Consider the following 14,615-nt stretch of genomic DNA (forward strand, 5'->3'; position numbering starts at 1 on the left):
GGAGAACATAAATGTCAGCCAGCTCCAAATGGAACAGCCTTCTGTTTGGTAGTTTTTGAGAAATATCTTTCAGAACCACAAACGATGGTGATGCCACTCAAACCAGAGGACTTCACATTCACAGCGACAACACAGGAACCACTGGTAGGCCACAGCGTTACAGTGAAACTCATATGGATGCTACTGTGACATGTACCACCGACCTAAACTTCATTACAGACCAAGCACAACCCTCCTCGTGGCAGCAGCAACCTCCAGCAGAATAATTCACCCTGCAAACCTGCAAAAACTCCTTAGCAATGACTCGAGGAACACAATCAAGAGCCCAAGGCATTGATCCGGCCTCCATACTCCCCAGATACCAGTCCGATTGTCTACTACCACTAACTGTAAGGTTGGCGGTTCGATCCCCGACCCCTCCAAGACAGTGAAAGCAGTGCAATGCTGTGTGATTGTGTGTAAATGCGTGAATCAGAAAGTCATTGTAAAGTACTAAGGCTAAGGTTTGCTTCATAGCTAACATTAAAATAATGATGCAAACCATTTACAAGGACCCAAAGGCTGAACATCCCACTGCCAGAACACCAAATACCACCCATGCAAAAGCAGTTTTAGGAGCTGTGGCTGATCAGTGCTGACCATGAATGTAACAGTCCATGTCAGTCCATGCAGTGTAATAATAAAAACTTCAACCTGCTGATGGCATTAAGGTCAGTATACATCAACAAACTCAACGGGATTCATCCTCCATGGATATTTGCACCAAATTTCAAATTTAATGACACTTCATCATTTGGATTTATCGTCTCGAAGCCATTATGTTTGGAAAAAAAACCTCCACCCTTGTCATAGCTGTTGAGCTATTTGAGAGGACTGAATGAGTGGCAGGCCAGTATTGCCATCTTTAGAGCAGCACTGCTGGGCCTGGAAAAGGCTGCATCAACTACTCAGGCAGAATTTGAGTAGAAAAGTCAACACTGTGCTGGCAAGATTTTGGATTGGACCGAGTACAGGCCTGGGTTTGAGGTTTAAGAGCAGACATGAGTCAATGCCAGAGCTGGTGGACAGCTGGCATGGAGTCAGGGCCAAAGTGGAGTTATAACCATATCAGAGCGGAGCCGGTGTTGGTGTCAATCTGGCTGAAGAGCCACAGAGGAGATGTGGAGATGAGATTTAGTCAGCGCCAGTGAAAAATTTGAGCAAAGATAGAGCGGATGCCCATTCTGGAGATGAGTGGGAGTTGATGTCAGAGAGGGAGTCTCGCATTTACCGAGGAAGCAGGAGCTGATGACGAAGAAGAAGATGAGTGGAGTCTGAGTTGCGTCAGAGTGGAACCAACCAGATAATTGCTGGAGAAGAGCCAGCATAAAGCTGCTGGAGTCTGTACTGAAGTCAGAGAAAGAACTGGAGTGGGGGAGGAGAGCCGAGATGAAGAGGTGTAAGAAACTCAGCATTCATGAAAGTTTTTTTCTCTCTCTCTCTCTTTTCATTTTATTCCTTTTCTGATCCTAACTATGTGTTGATTTTAGAAGCGTACGACAGTGTGAAGCGGACGAAGAAAAATTGTGCTGTCAATGAATATGTTGAGCTTGGCAGGTGAAGAGGGGCTGGCTTGATATGATGAAAGGGAGTCTGTCACTCTGGCTGGAGACAGAACATTTTGCTCTGGACACTTGACAGACTCACAGCTGGTAATCGCAGGAAAGAAACATTTTCTCTTTTCGCTCTAAATATTGTCATCCGCGGTACCTTTAAACGATGGAACTATTTCAAAGCTCGGAATCGAATAAGTCATTTATTAAATTTTCTCTGCTAACCAGAAAATCTATACTGCCTTCTCTGAATTAAATGATTCATTACGGCACATGAAATCATTTGCAAATGAAATCATTAGCAAGTAGATTGAATAGGAGATTTGTCCTTTTTTTTTGCCTTCTTCAAAGCCTCTCCCTCAATGTTTAATTAAAAGTGTTTCTTTCCCCTCAAAGAACATCCATTGCGCTGCTCTTTCATTGTTGATATTTTCCTCCGATGTTCACTTCATCCGCTAATGACCAGAATATCCTTTTTAGACCATATATTCTTTAATTCTGTCCCAAAGCTTAGTCATATTTTGGGTTTTGTGTCCATTCAACAGTTAAACGATCTGTTGAAGAGCTTATATTTTTACTCCCCAAAGGATGGATCCTGATAATTCTGGTGACTTATTTTATTCAATCCATGTGCGGCAAACTAAACCATTTACATTCACGTCTTACAACAGCTTTACTTTTCACCTTGGCCTCGCTGAGCTGAATGTCTTAAAACGCTTCAATGATAGTCTGTAAAGCGTATTTACGTCTGACTTGATTTCATTTCATAGCAGCAGTCTTTTTCATCCTTAGAAACTGCTTTTAGTGTTTTCACTGATGCATCTCAAGGTCATTATCTCAATGAACCATTCTTCTCTCTCCGCCTGAGCCTCGCCGAGAGCCTCATTCAAATTTTCTTTCATGGTGCGTTCAGACTTTAGGACACATTGACGAGTATGCTGCATTCAAGGGCTCAGTACTGTATGTTATGTATGTATAGTACATAGCGGCTCCAAAAGTCCTTCGTCTTTACTATAATGTATAACAAGGCTGACAGCCATGTTTGTAGTTCCAAGATAAAAACTCGTGCAGTCAGCACCTCAAATCCTTTTGTTTGGGTCTGAAAAGTGTTAATATCATCAATACTTCTTCTCTCGTGTTTCTCAGCCATCTGTATGTTGTTATGGAAGATATGCAGAAACTTTTTTTTTGTCATTTTATTTGAAAAACACCAGAAAACTGTGCGTCAGTGCGCCGCCGACTACAATAGCACAAAGCACGCTACGGCCTCGGGAACTTGACTTTGCTAAAGTGCAGAAGGGAGGGGTAGAAAATCACACTGCATGTTCCCAAGACGCGTGTTAGCGCTATACATTCAATACAAATGTGTTCGACTTGAGAAATGTCCTTGAGTCTTTGGGATTGTGTGTGTGTGTACTTTTCAGGTGAAGATTTTTTTTTTTTTGTGCTTTATGTTCTTTTATAAGAAGCAATGAAATCACTATATTGATGGGCCAACGTGATACATTTTCCTTTTCACTACGTTAACTAAATGTGGTTCTATAGCTTGCAACGTATTGAATGTCCTGATAATCTCAATGCTCTCTAACAATTTCTAGAAAACTATACGGCTCGAAGCAAAAGTTTACCATCGTGGAGGAGTTATTCAGTGTGTTGTATTTGAAGCAGTACACTGTAAAAAAAAAGGGGGTAGTCCAAATATAAGACAAAAACACTAAATCTGAGAAGAAAATGACTTAAAACTAGTGAAGTTATCAGTCCATGCAGCAAGTAGATTTTACTTGATAAGAAATCTTGAGATAAGATTTTTAATGCTCAATTTAAGATTGTACTGAAAAATCAAGGACTGAAAATGAGTAAATAACATTTAAAACAAGTCAAATTATCTATCGTGTCTAAAAATACGATTTTAAATCTTGGCAAGTCCCAGATTATTTGCAGTGTAGCTGATTGGTTTAAATTAGAATTAGGCAAGATTGTGGCAAAAGGTTTAAAAAAAAGGTTTAAAATAGCACGTCACACTTTTGTTTGTTTGTCTCCTACAGATAAAAAACAAAAATGCTTTGCAGGGAAATAGATAAATCATTTTTGCTCACTTCATATTTCACATTTATTTTTATAAATAACAGTGCTATCTTATTATCCAGTTGCCAGACAGGAGGAAAATGAAAAGGCATGTTTCCTAAATTAAAACTATTCCTTTCAGCAACTTTATATAATTCAATAAAACGCTCCCAAATATAAAATTCAAGGAAATGTTTGGAAGTCCTCAGCAATCTTTCTTGCTGCAAAAGTCTTCCCGGCATGCCTTCAACCTGACACTGCCTAAAATATTTAGACACACACTGACTTTTGCATTACGTGCTAATGAAAATTCACCCCTTTTACGCCGCATTCTTTCTCCGCACGCCGATGCTGCCTGGCTTTTTCGTACTCTGCCGTCTTCCCCTTTGTTTCATTTTACTGTGACAGCGCGAGTAATAAGGGCTGAAGTGGAGGCACAAATGGAATGGAGCCAGTTTGTAGCTTGCGATGATGAGGTGGCCGTGACTGTGTGATGGGTCAGATTGGAAATTTAGCCAGGCCACCAGGGAAGGTAATTGTTTTCCAGGGAAGGCAAGGGTTACACGGGAAAAAAGCTGCGAGAAGAAATAGGGAATGAGAATGGAAACAGTGAAGGGAGGGTATGAGTAGGTTAGCAACATAAAGAGCCATTCTCTCCACCTCCTCCTCCTCCTCCTCCTCCTCCTCTTCTTCCTCTTCTGTCATTTGTATCACTCTGTCCCTCCTCCTTCTCTCCTCCCGTTCCTTGTCCTTATCAGATAAGCGGACGCCTTCATTCTAAAAGGTGCTACTAGACATCTCCAATAACTATGTGTGTATTCATGTGTGTGCCTGTGTGTGAGTTTTCATGACAGTTATGGGAGCTTGTCATCCTGCTCCCTTAGATCAATGGAGCACAGTTGCCTAGCAACCTGCTGATCGGGAGGAAGGAGGCGGGGGAGAGAGAGAGAGAGAGAGAGAGAGAGAGAGCGGCATAAGATTAGAAATGAGAGAGATGGAGAGGTCTGGAGAAGGAAGGGAAGAAGGGAGAGAAGTGGGTGAGATCAACAGTAAAGAATGCTGTGGCTGGATGACAAGAAATAAGACCTAAGACAGTGGAGCTTAGCGTGTCAAATCTGTCTTTGTGCGTACAGTAAGAGTGGGAGGAGGAGGTGGGAGGTAGCAAGTGGAACGTGGGGTGTGAATGCATGAATCGTGCATATGCGTGTGATTGTGTGTGAGCTTGTGCAACAGTAGTTTGGGACTGATGAGTTGATGTTGATACTATCGCGCTGAAATAGAACATCAAAGTGCTACCATGGTGACGCCAGCAGCACAGTCTCTCTCATTTAGCTGCTGATTTAATTATCTTTATCTTAAAGGGGAACAAAGTGGTTAAACGCAGTGCACTGGGAGGGAGCGGTGGTAGAGATAAACAGCAGGAGAAGAGGGGGGAGCGTGAGGAAGATGGTGGTGGTGGAGGGGAGAATGGAGAAGGGAACTTGGAGGGAGATGAATTTGGACAGGAGGAAATGAGGAGAGGGGAGGAGAGCAAGGACGAGGCGAATGAAACGAGAGCGAAAGAGAGATGGATGGAAGAGAGTCTGATGATCAGGTGTTGGTTGGCCTCATGAGAGATGCACACATATGCTCCAGATCGTCTATGATATTTACATCGTCTCCCCCCACTCTCTCTCTCTCTCTCTCTCTCTCTCTCTCTCTGCCCGTCACGGCGGGAGGAAAGGGGAGGTAATGAAGGGGTGTGAAGGGAGGATGGGGTGTCATTATAAATGAAAAAAGAGGAAGGGAGGGAGTGAGAGAGGAAGGAATAGCTGTACATCCCAGAGGTATACTCTGTGACTGAGTTAGAATAACATGTGGAGGCAGAGTGGCTGTTAAACTTTATGGAGGATTGAAAATGGACAATTAGCATCTCAACGATCTCACTGTCACCTGGAACATTCTCCCCTGTTGTCATAGTAACCCACCTCTCCCTGCTCACACTTCCTAATTCATGCTACCCCTCTCCGCCGTGGCCTGAGCGTTCACACTTGCACCTGCAGACTCACAAATGGGCGCTCCGTGCGTGTGATCGATACAAACCAAATTCCATGTGCTTCTGGTCTGGGGCGGTTTTTCATTAAGGGTAATGGTAACGTTCGCAATCGTCTTCAACTATGAGACAATCGTGTCCTTCCAGCTCGGTGGTGAAAGTTTCTCCAAGGCCCCGACTGGCCCGCACAGAGCCTTGACCTCAGCCTCCTCCTCCAACACCTTTGGGGGAGGAACTGGAACGCTGACTGTGAGGCAGACCTTATTACCCAGCATCTGCACTCAACATCAACAACCCCCTTGTGGCTGAATGGGAGGAAATCCCTGCAACCAAGTTCCAAATTTCTTGTGCACAGCCTTTCCCAGCAGACCGGAGGCTGCGAGGAAAATAATGCAAAAAAAAAAAAATAATTTCTGGAATGAGATGTTCAAGAATAACGCTGGAAACAGTGTTACTCACAATATTGAAGGTGGCTGCATTCCATTTAGGTGTCCCAGTAAGTCGTGGAAGTGTGACAGTAAACCGGTATCAACAAATTGAAGCAGCCAAAATTTAATTTTTTATCTACACCTGCTTCATTTCTGCTGTTAAAATGTCCCATCATATGTAATTCTTGGGTGTCTGCATACTTTTGGTCATGAAATCTCCCATTAGTTACTCATTATTTATGTGTGTGTGTGTGTGTGTGTGTGTAGTCTGCACTTCATTTGATTACCTGCCTCGCTCTGTGAGGTGCATGTAGCTCCAGGTATCAGGGCGTTGCAGTGCTCCCTGTGTGCGCCGCGCAGCTAGTACGACATTTGGGAGGCCACGATGTAAAAGGTAAAGGGTCAGAGGTAAAAGGTGACCATGTGTTCCTTGTTACTGGTTTCCCTGTTCATTATCCACTCCGAAAGTCCGGTCGGCTGCACAAAACTGCTCCGACCCTTGACCCTTAACTGTAGGGCATCGAGTGCCGTGGGCAGAGAGGAGCTACATCACCATGACGACCGGTAGCGGCTCACAGGTCAAGATTTATGGTCATTTTGATGCTCGCAGACACACACGAAGCTCTGCACATGTCCACACACACAGGCGTAAATCACCGGCACGGCGGGCTAATGAACTATGGATCTTGTTTTTTTTTTTCCCATTTGGCCACACATGTAAGCAAGCCCACCCTCACACTCAACCAGCTCCCCTCCTCTCATTCAACCTCTTCGGCCACTCCTGCACGCTCACACACACTCACACACACACACACACACACACAGAATCGGACGGGCTTTGTTTGGTCCTTGTCGGTCACTCTCCATCTGCTGGTCAGATGATCAATGCTAATGCCTGCTGAGAGTTCTAATGACACACAGATCCATACACAGATGGACTGCACATTCGCTCTTTGCGCCCGCGTGTGTGTGTGCGTGGCCGTGCACGAGCGTGGGCGTCCATGTGTGCATGCTTGTGTACATGAGCTAATGTTATTTGTGTTTAGAAATTGCAATCCTTTGATGAGGACAGGTCAGCGCTATTGTTATAAATGAGAGTAAGATTGCAGGGAGGTGACCTCTCCTGCCTCACACACCGACACACACACACATATACACTCATGCACACACGTGGCTGTTTGCACTATTGGCAAGTGGAATTAGTAAATGTATGAGCTACACAGAAACTCATTACAACACGATTAGAGACAAACCTCCCATTTAATCTCATTTAGAAAAGGGTGGTTGCCTGTCAAACACACTCACACATACACACACTAACTCACTTATGCGCATGCACAGATACGCATTTGTACTTACACGGAGATCCACCTCTCCTTATGACAGCAGGGGTGTCGGTGTGACTCATAAAATTATACCTTATAATCACATTCGCTCACCACCGTGCAAGGAAGTGTTTTAAATGACACGGAAAGTCTCATGCGTGCACACAACCTCACTGTTTATATCGCATCGCCATTAAAAACCTGATATTTCCCTACGTGCTATTTGTCACCATTCACAGCACAAACTAGGTAGCTCCACTCCAAACACAGTAGCACAAACTGACATAAATGCAAGCACAAAATATGGGTGCACACACACACACACACACGCACAGTGGATGCTGACAGATGAGTTTTTATTTTTGGCTGTATATTCTCTCTGCTGGCAGTTCAGACACATATTACCCGTGCACAAGCGCCCCCCTGCACACACGCACACATATATAAAGAAAATATGTATACACACCCGGGCACACACATATACAGTGACCTTCTCTCTGCTGAGTAGGCAAAGAGTCAGGGGTCACTGCCTGCTGTCAGCCTGTCAGAGGAAGGAAGGGAGAGGGGAAGTGAGAAGAGGCAGAGGAAGAGAAAACGTAGTCGGAGGAATGTACAGAATGGCGCTCCTCCACCTCATCATTCAATAAGGACTAATGCAATCAGAGGCGGCCCATATCTGTCACGCTTAATGTTGGCTGATAGAGTCGCAGCAATTTAAAATGCTCATGGTATAATGCATTTCCCTGTGCCTCTTACAGACTGATGATGCATCACATCACGCCTTGATGGCTCTTGTAGAAACAGATAACCTGCTCTGCAGCATGCTGAATCGAGCCTCCATTATGTCTGACCATTTTGCTCATTTTTATCTTAATCGGCTACAAAGGACTTTCATTACGAGACACAAAAGTTACCTGAAGTTCACTGCTCAATCTTTGGGAATTACCGCAGATAATTATATCCTCCGCTGCGATTTTGTCAAGCAAACATAATGCCCCCACAATGGCCACAAAAGGTATCTATCACTGGGCTTTAATTTAGCTTTAGCGGGATGGATTTTTTAAAAAAACGGAACTATATATTTTTTTTAGGACATCCGTGCTGAAAAAGTTTCCATAGAAGGGAAATCTCAAGTCAGCATGTAAGTTAATCAGTTAGTTTCGATTCGAGTGGCTTCGTTCTGACGTACGTTTCTTAAAAATCCTCGAGACAAGTTGATTTGTCGTGAACGTCTTTCAATATGACGAACATCTCATCATATTAAAAGTTAATTATTTGATCACTACTTAATTTCATATTAACTTTAATGTTATCAAAGCAGTTGCTGCGTTTGTGTTTTTACCTTTTGTTACTGCATGCTTCCCTTACACTAAAAATGTGTTTCTACCAGAACTCTTCTCTGGTGTTTTTCATTGCACCGGGGAGCCATGGAAGAATGTTATTATTTGATAATGCCATTTGGTCCAAAAGGTCAGCCCGGCACCGGGATGGAGGGGAGGGTGGGAGAGAGAGGAGGGGAGGAGGAGGAGGAGGAGAGGAAGGAGGAGTAGAGCGAGTTGTGGTGGAGTGGTGGTGGTGGTCAGTCCAATGGGAAACCAGGTGCTGATGTTGAGATAGTTTCCATAGTAACTCCTCCTCCTCCTCCTCCTCCTCCCTGTCTCGTTCTCTCCTCTTCTCCTGTCACACACATAAGAACACACACAAAAACATGTGCACAACTGCATGTTCAGACCTCCCATCTTTAGCCCGGCGCTGGTTTCCGCGCTCGACCCCTTTTGCTGTAATATCTGCAGCTCAAATCAATTTGCGCCTTCATGTTCCAGCTGTGTGGTCATGCTGATATACGGCGGCTCAGGCATACTGTAAATCTGCCTCTCTAACAGTCATCTGCCTTGTCGGAGTAAACATGTGCATAGGCAAATATCTCATAGCAGCAAACAGACTGCAATCCTCTGCAAACAGACGCAGCTAAAGATGACAACCACAGTGCAAACACAGGGAAGACAGAATGTGTGCAGTCAACTCCTGTATATCTGCGTAAGAGCTCCGTTCATTATTTCTTTGGAGTGCATCTTGAATCGGCATCACCAATGAGGTCAGGGCTGTTCTTTTAACAGGACGCCCCAGCCTTCAGTTGCCAATTTCCCAGCTCTACAACTCCTCATCCTTCAGCTTCAGCACCCGGTGAAGTTATTGGTATGATAAAGCAGTAGTAAAGCAGAGCGAAAGGAGCGAAGCAGATGTGCTGGCAAGTCAGAGACAGACATATACAGATCCAGCGAGGAAGAGAGAGGGGAGGAAAAAGAGCAGTAGCAGCAGCAGCAGCAGCTGGCACAGGGAGCCCAGGGAGGGCACCTCTGAGCTGGGCTCGACACAGCTGGAGTCCCTCCCTGGGACAGGCGGAGGGGAAAAAAGCCATGTGTGTATCTGCATGTGTGCTTGCTGATGAGCTTACATGGGGTTGTGTTTACTTTTATTTCAGAAGTGACAAGCTACATCTAGCATGAATGTAAATACACTACGCACACTCTAAAAAATAACGTTCTGACTCAAATCGAAGAGAGAATCGTTTGCTGTGACAACTTCTAATGAAAATATGTTTAACCAACAAACCATGCTGAGGTAGGGGAATTTGATTTTCCTCTATATTTCTTAATCACCAGTCTTAACCATCTAAAACTGTCCAGGCATGTTAAGACAGACAAGGGGACTCGAAATCCTGAGCAAAAATCAAGTCAATTTAATTTGTTTAAAACCAACTAACATGTAAATTTGTGCTCAAATTAGACACAGTGTTAAGTTGGTGCAATTACCAACATTATTATCCATCCATCCATTATCTATACACCGCTTAATCCTCACTAGGGTCGCAGGGGGCTGGAGCCTATCCCAGCTGACTGAGGGTGAAGGCAGGGACCAACATTATTATGTGGCATCAAAATAAGGTTTGCAACTTGATCTAAACCAGTAAGTTAGAATATTGTTTTTTAATTGATTTTTTAATCTTGCACCCATGCATTTAGAATTAATTTTCAGTGAGTGTCCAAAGTATGCGGACATTAAATATGTGGTTTTCATACAGTCTGAAAAACATACACAGGAATCCAAAAAGTGAATACACCTGACTGCACGTACTACACGCTACATGCACAAATCATGAGTCGTTCTCATTATAGGATCCTGTACACTACTGCTATTGCTTTTGCTTTCTGCAAGGTTTTGGAAACCGACTGTGGATTTGTGTTGGGAGCGAGGCCTAGCGCGCAGCCAGACACCTCAAAATTGCATCCACATGGGATCGTCGTGCTGCCTAAAGAACACGCGCCTCACAAGAATCTTAAAATGCTGATACACCTGCATACCTGACCGCATGAGCTGCACACAAATCACGAGTTAACCCCAAGTATAGGATCTTACACACTGTGGCCAAATGTATGCAGACGCTCAAACACTGCACCCAGACCTAAACGTCTCATTTCAAAAATATTCATCTGCTGTTATTCCAAGCAGGCTTGCCACAAGGTTTTGAATGCTGGCTGTGGTGTAACATCCGTATGATATTGTTGCACCGCCTAAAGACAATACAACGACCTCATTTATTGTTGCCAAATGTACGTGGGGACTCGAACGCCACCTTATCTGAGCATTTTATTTCAAATCTGCTGATCTACAAATGCTTTCTACAACACATACATTTAGGAAAATAGCTGTGCGTTTCTGTTGCTCACATCCATATGTGATTGTCGTAGCACCTGAAGAACACGCACCTACACAAGAACCCATAAAACAGCAGATAAACCTGCAAACTCGACCACTTAGGCTGCAGACACAAATCACGTTCTCAGTATACGATCCGTGCGCCGTTGCCAGATGCGTGTAAACACTCAAACACCACACCCTCATGCGATTGCTTGAACATTTCAATTTAACACAATTAATCTGCTGCTGATCTAGGAAGGCTTTCCACAAGGTTTTGCAAACTGGCGGCGGATTTGTGTTGAGAACGAGGCCTAGCTCGCAGACGGACGCCTCAACATTAAATCCATATGCGATTCCCATAGTGCATGAGGAACACGCACCTCGTGAGAATACAAAAAAAAAGTGGATACACCTGCACACCTGACGACAGACACACACAAATCACGAGTAATCCTCTGCGTAGAATCTTGTACGCTGTTGCCAAACGTACGCTGGGACTCAAACGCTACACCACAACCGGAACATTTCATTTCAAAACTGTTAATCTGCTGCTACTCTGCAAAGGCTTTCGACAGGGTTTTGGAAGCTGACTGTGGATTTGTGTTGGGAGTGAGGCCTGGCACACCTCCACGTTACATCCATATGTGAATGTCGTGCCGCCTGGAGAACATGCACGTCGCAGGAATCTCAAAAAGCAGATACACCTGCATACCTGACCGCATACGCTGCATACACCACACTTAAATCATCCTCAGCATAGGATCCCGCACCCTGTTGCCAAATGTATGTGGACACTCAAGCACTACATTACACCTGAACATTTAATTTCAAAACTAGTTCCTATAACAGCTGGCCTGTGTTCTTGGAAGCCTTTCCACAAGGTTTTGGAAACTGGCTGCAGATTTGTGTTGAGAATGAGGCCTTGCTCACAGTTGGACGCCTCGGCATTACATTCATATGTGATTGCCGTAAAAAAAAGAAAAAGAAAAATCAATTTCCCGCTAAAGCAGTGGCCACTTTTCTAGGACGAGGTTTTGAAAACCGGCCGTGGCATACATTGGGACATCTCAACATGACTTCCACGTGTGATCATCCTACCCCCTGAAGAAAATCACAAGAATCTTAAAAGGTGTGTACACCTGCATACCTGACCACATACGCTGCACACTACACACAAATTATGAGTAATTCTGACTGGAAGCTGGCTGTGGATTAGTCAGGTTGGGCACTGTTGGCAGATTAGGTGTGTTTAAGGGCCTTTCCCTAAACTGTGCAAAATTAGGATTCCTCTCAACTGGAATAAGGAGCCTCTCTGGTCCATATGCAGCAGTGTGTCCTTACACCTTTGTGTATTTCAGACTCTGTGTGTGTTCTCTGCGTGAGGACACAAAGAGAAACAGACTGAGAGAGATTTGTAAATTGAGACTGTCTGTTTCCTCCTCACTTCCCCCCCTTTCTTTCTATCTCTCTCTCCCTCTCTCTATCTCACAGTTCACGGAAACGCCGTCTTTCATACACTCCCTCCTGCAGAGAGGAGAGAACCAAAGGCCACCGTCACTGTCACTCTCGGACTGAATCACTCGGATCTACTACCCCGGGGTTGGTTCTCGCCTTTTCTTTTTCTTTTTTTTTTTTTCTTATTTTCTACCGTCCGTTCCGGTAAATAGTCTTTTTCTGTGTTTTTCGTGCGGGGCGGTGAGTGCGCGCTGTCCAAGGTGCTGCAGCAAGCGCGCGGCCCCGCCCATCCTCTCGAGCTCAAACACACACACACACACACACACACACACACACAGACATTCACAAACACACACACACACACTCGCTCGCTCTCTCTCTCGCGACCACGTGACGCTCCCTCTGCCGAGTCTCGCGGAGAGCATCAGACTGCACCTTTTCCTCCTCAGGAGAGAGAGAGCGCGCGAGGAGGGAGAGAGACGTCGAGACAGACTGAGAGTGAGAGAGAGCGAGAGAGAGAGAAAGAGAGAGAGAGAGAGAGCGCGCGAGGCGGAGAGCAGTAGCACCTTGTCGCCTCGAGCCTCTGATAGTTTCGTTCCCGGTCCGGTACACCGGCTCTATCTGCCACCAGGCGCGCGGCTGCTCTCCCCCTTGCCTGTCTCGCGGATCCCAGCTTTTCTCCTCAAATGGGAAGACGAATCGATGAGTCGCGCGCGCGGCACTGTTGCCACGGAACCACAGGATGCGCGTGAGGTAGGTCGGGTTTTTTTGGTGTTTTTTTTTTTTTTTCTTCCAACCCCCCCTCATCCTCAAGCTTTGTATTAATATTACGCGCTCGAGGGAGAAATAACCGATTTTTTTTCTGTTAATTTACCGAAATGAGGCGGTGACATCACCGTTACAGGTGTAAATGTCACTTAAAAAGCGCTTTAGATAAAGTAATTAACGGCTCAGGTGATGAGACTGAACCAACAACCCCCCCTCCTCCCTCCTTCCTCCTTCCTCCGGTGTAGCGGGTGCCTATGAGAGGAGGAGAAGAAAAAAAAAATGGAGAGGAGGTATGGCCGCAAATCGAGAATCGATATTTCAACCGCATTCATTCACCCCGTCTATCAATAATTGTGATGTCGCCTCGTTTAAAAAAAAAAAATAGTAGAAACTGAACGTGTGTGTGTGTTATTGTGCGTGTTCGTTGGCAGCCAAGTGTGCCGAATGTGTTCAACTGCTAGAAAACGAGCTCTCGGAGCCGTTAATTCGATAAAGCGAGGCGGTTTGAGTCATCCACCGCAGCAGCAGCAGCAGCAGCAGCAGAGGAAGAAGAAGAAGAAGGAGAAGGAGAGAAGCGCACGGTGCTGCTCCCGCTCTTTGTGATGGAGCTTAACGGGATCCTTTAACGGTGGCGGTGCTCGTTCCTTTCAAGAAACAGAAACAGAAAAGTCGTTGATGGAAGTGTCTCCCTGAGAAGTGTCAGAGGGGTTTAAAATATGCTTTATGACGTTAAGGCGGTCGCAGGTATTGCCCCCCTTTATAAAAAAAAAAAAAAAATCTCCTGCGGCATGATGGGAGCTCTACTGAGGTGGTGCTGTTTGTGTATGTCTCTATGTGTGTGTGTGTGTGTGCGCGTTCCCATACTGTATGTGTTGTGTGGGATGTGTGGAAGTTAAAAAAAAAATGTAATCTGGATGTTTAGCATGTTTACAGAGAGTCATAATTTGGGCCTGTTAATTGTAATAATGTGACAATGTGATGTCTGTGTGTGCACAAAATGCACGAGAGAGAGTAATTTGAGTTGCTAGAGGTGTGTGTGTGTGTGTGTGTGCGTGTTTATATGTGTGTATGTGTGTGTGTGTGTGACCCTGGTTGATTGTGCCGTCTCTGTTCTCTCTGTAGGTCGCTGGAGAGAGTGATGACGCGGCAGTGAGAGACACACATACCTCACTCGCACACACACACACATACACACACACTCACACACACACACCCACATATTTGCCCACACACACTTTAAGTCTTGCCCTAC

This window comes from Stegastes partitus, unplaced genomic scaffold (genome assembly GCF_000690725.1).
Source record: "Stegastes partitus isolate 25-593 unplaced genomic scaffold, Stegastes_partitus-1.0.2 Scaffold387, whole genome shotgun sequence".
NCBI lineage: Eukaryota > Metazoa > Chordata > Actinopteri > Pomacentridae > Stegastes > Stegastes partitus.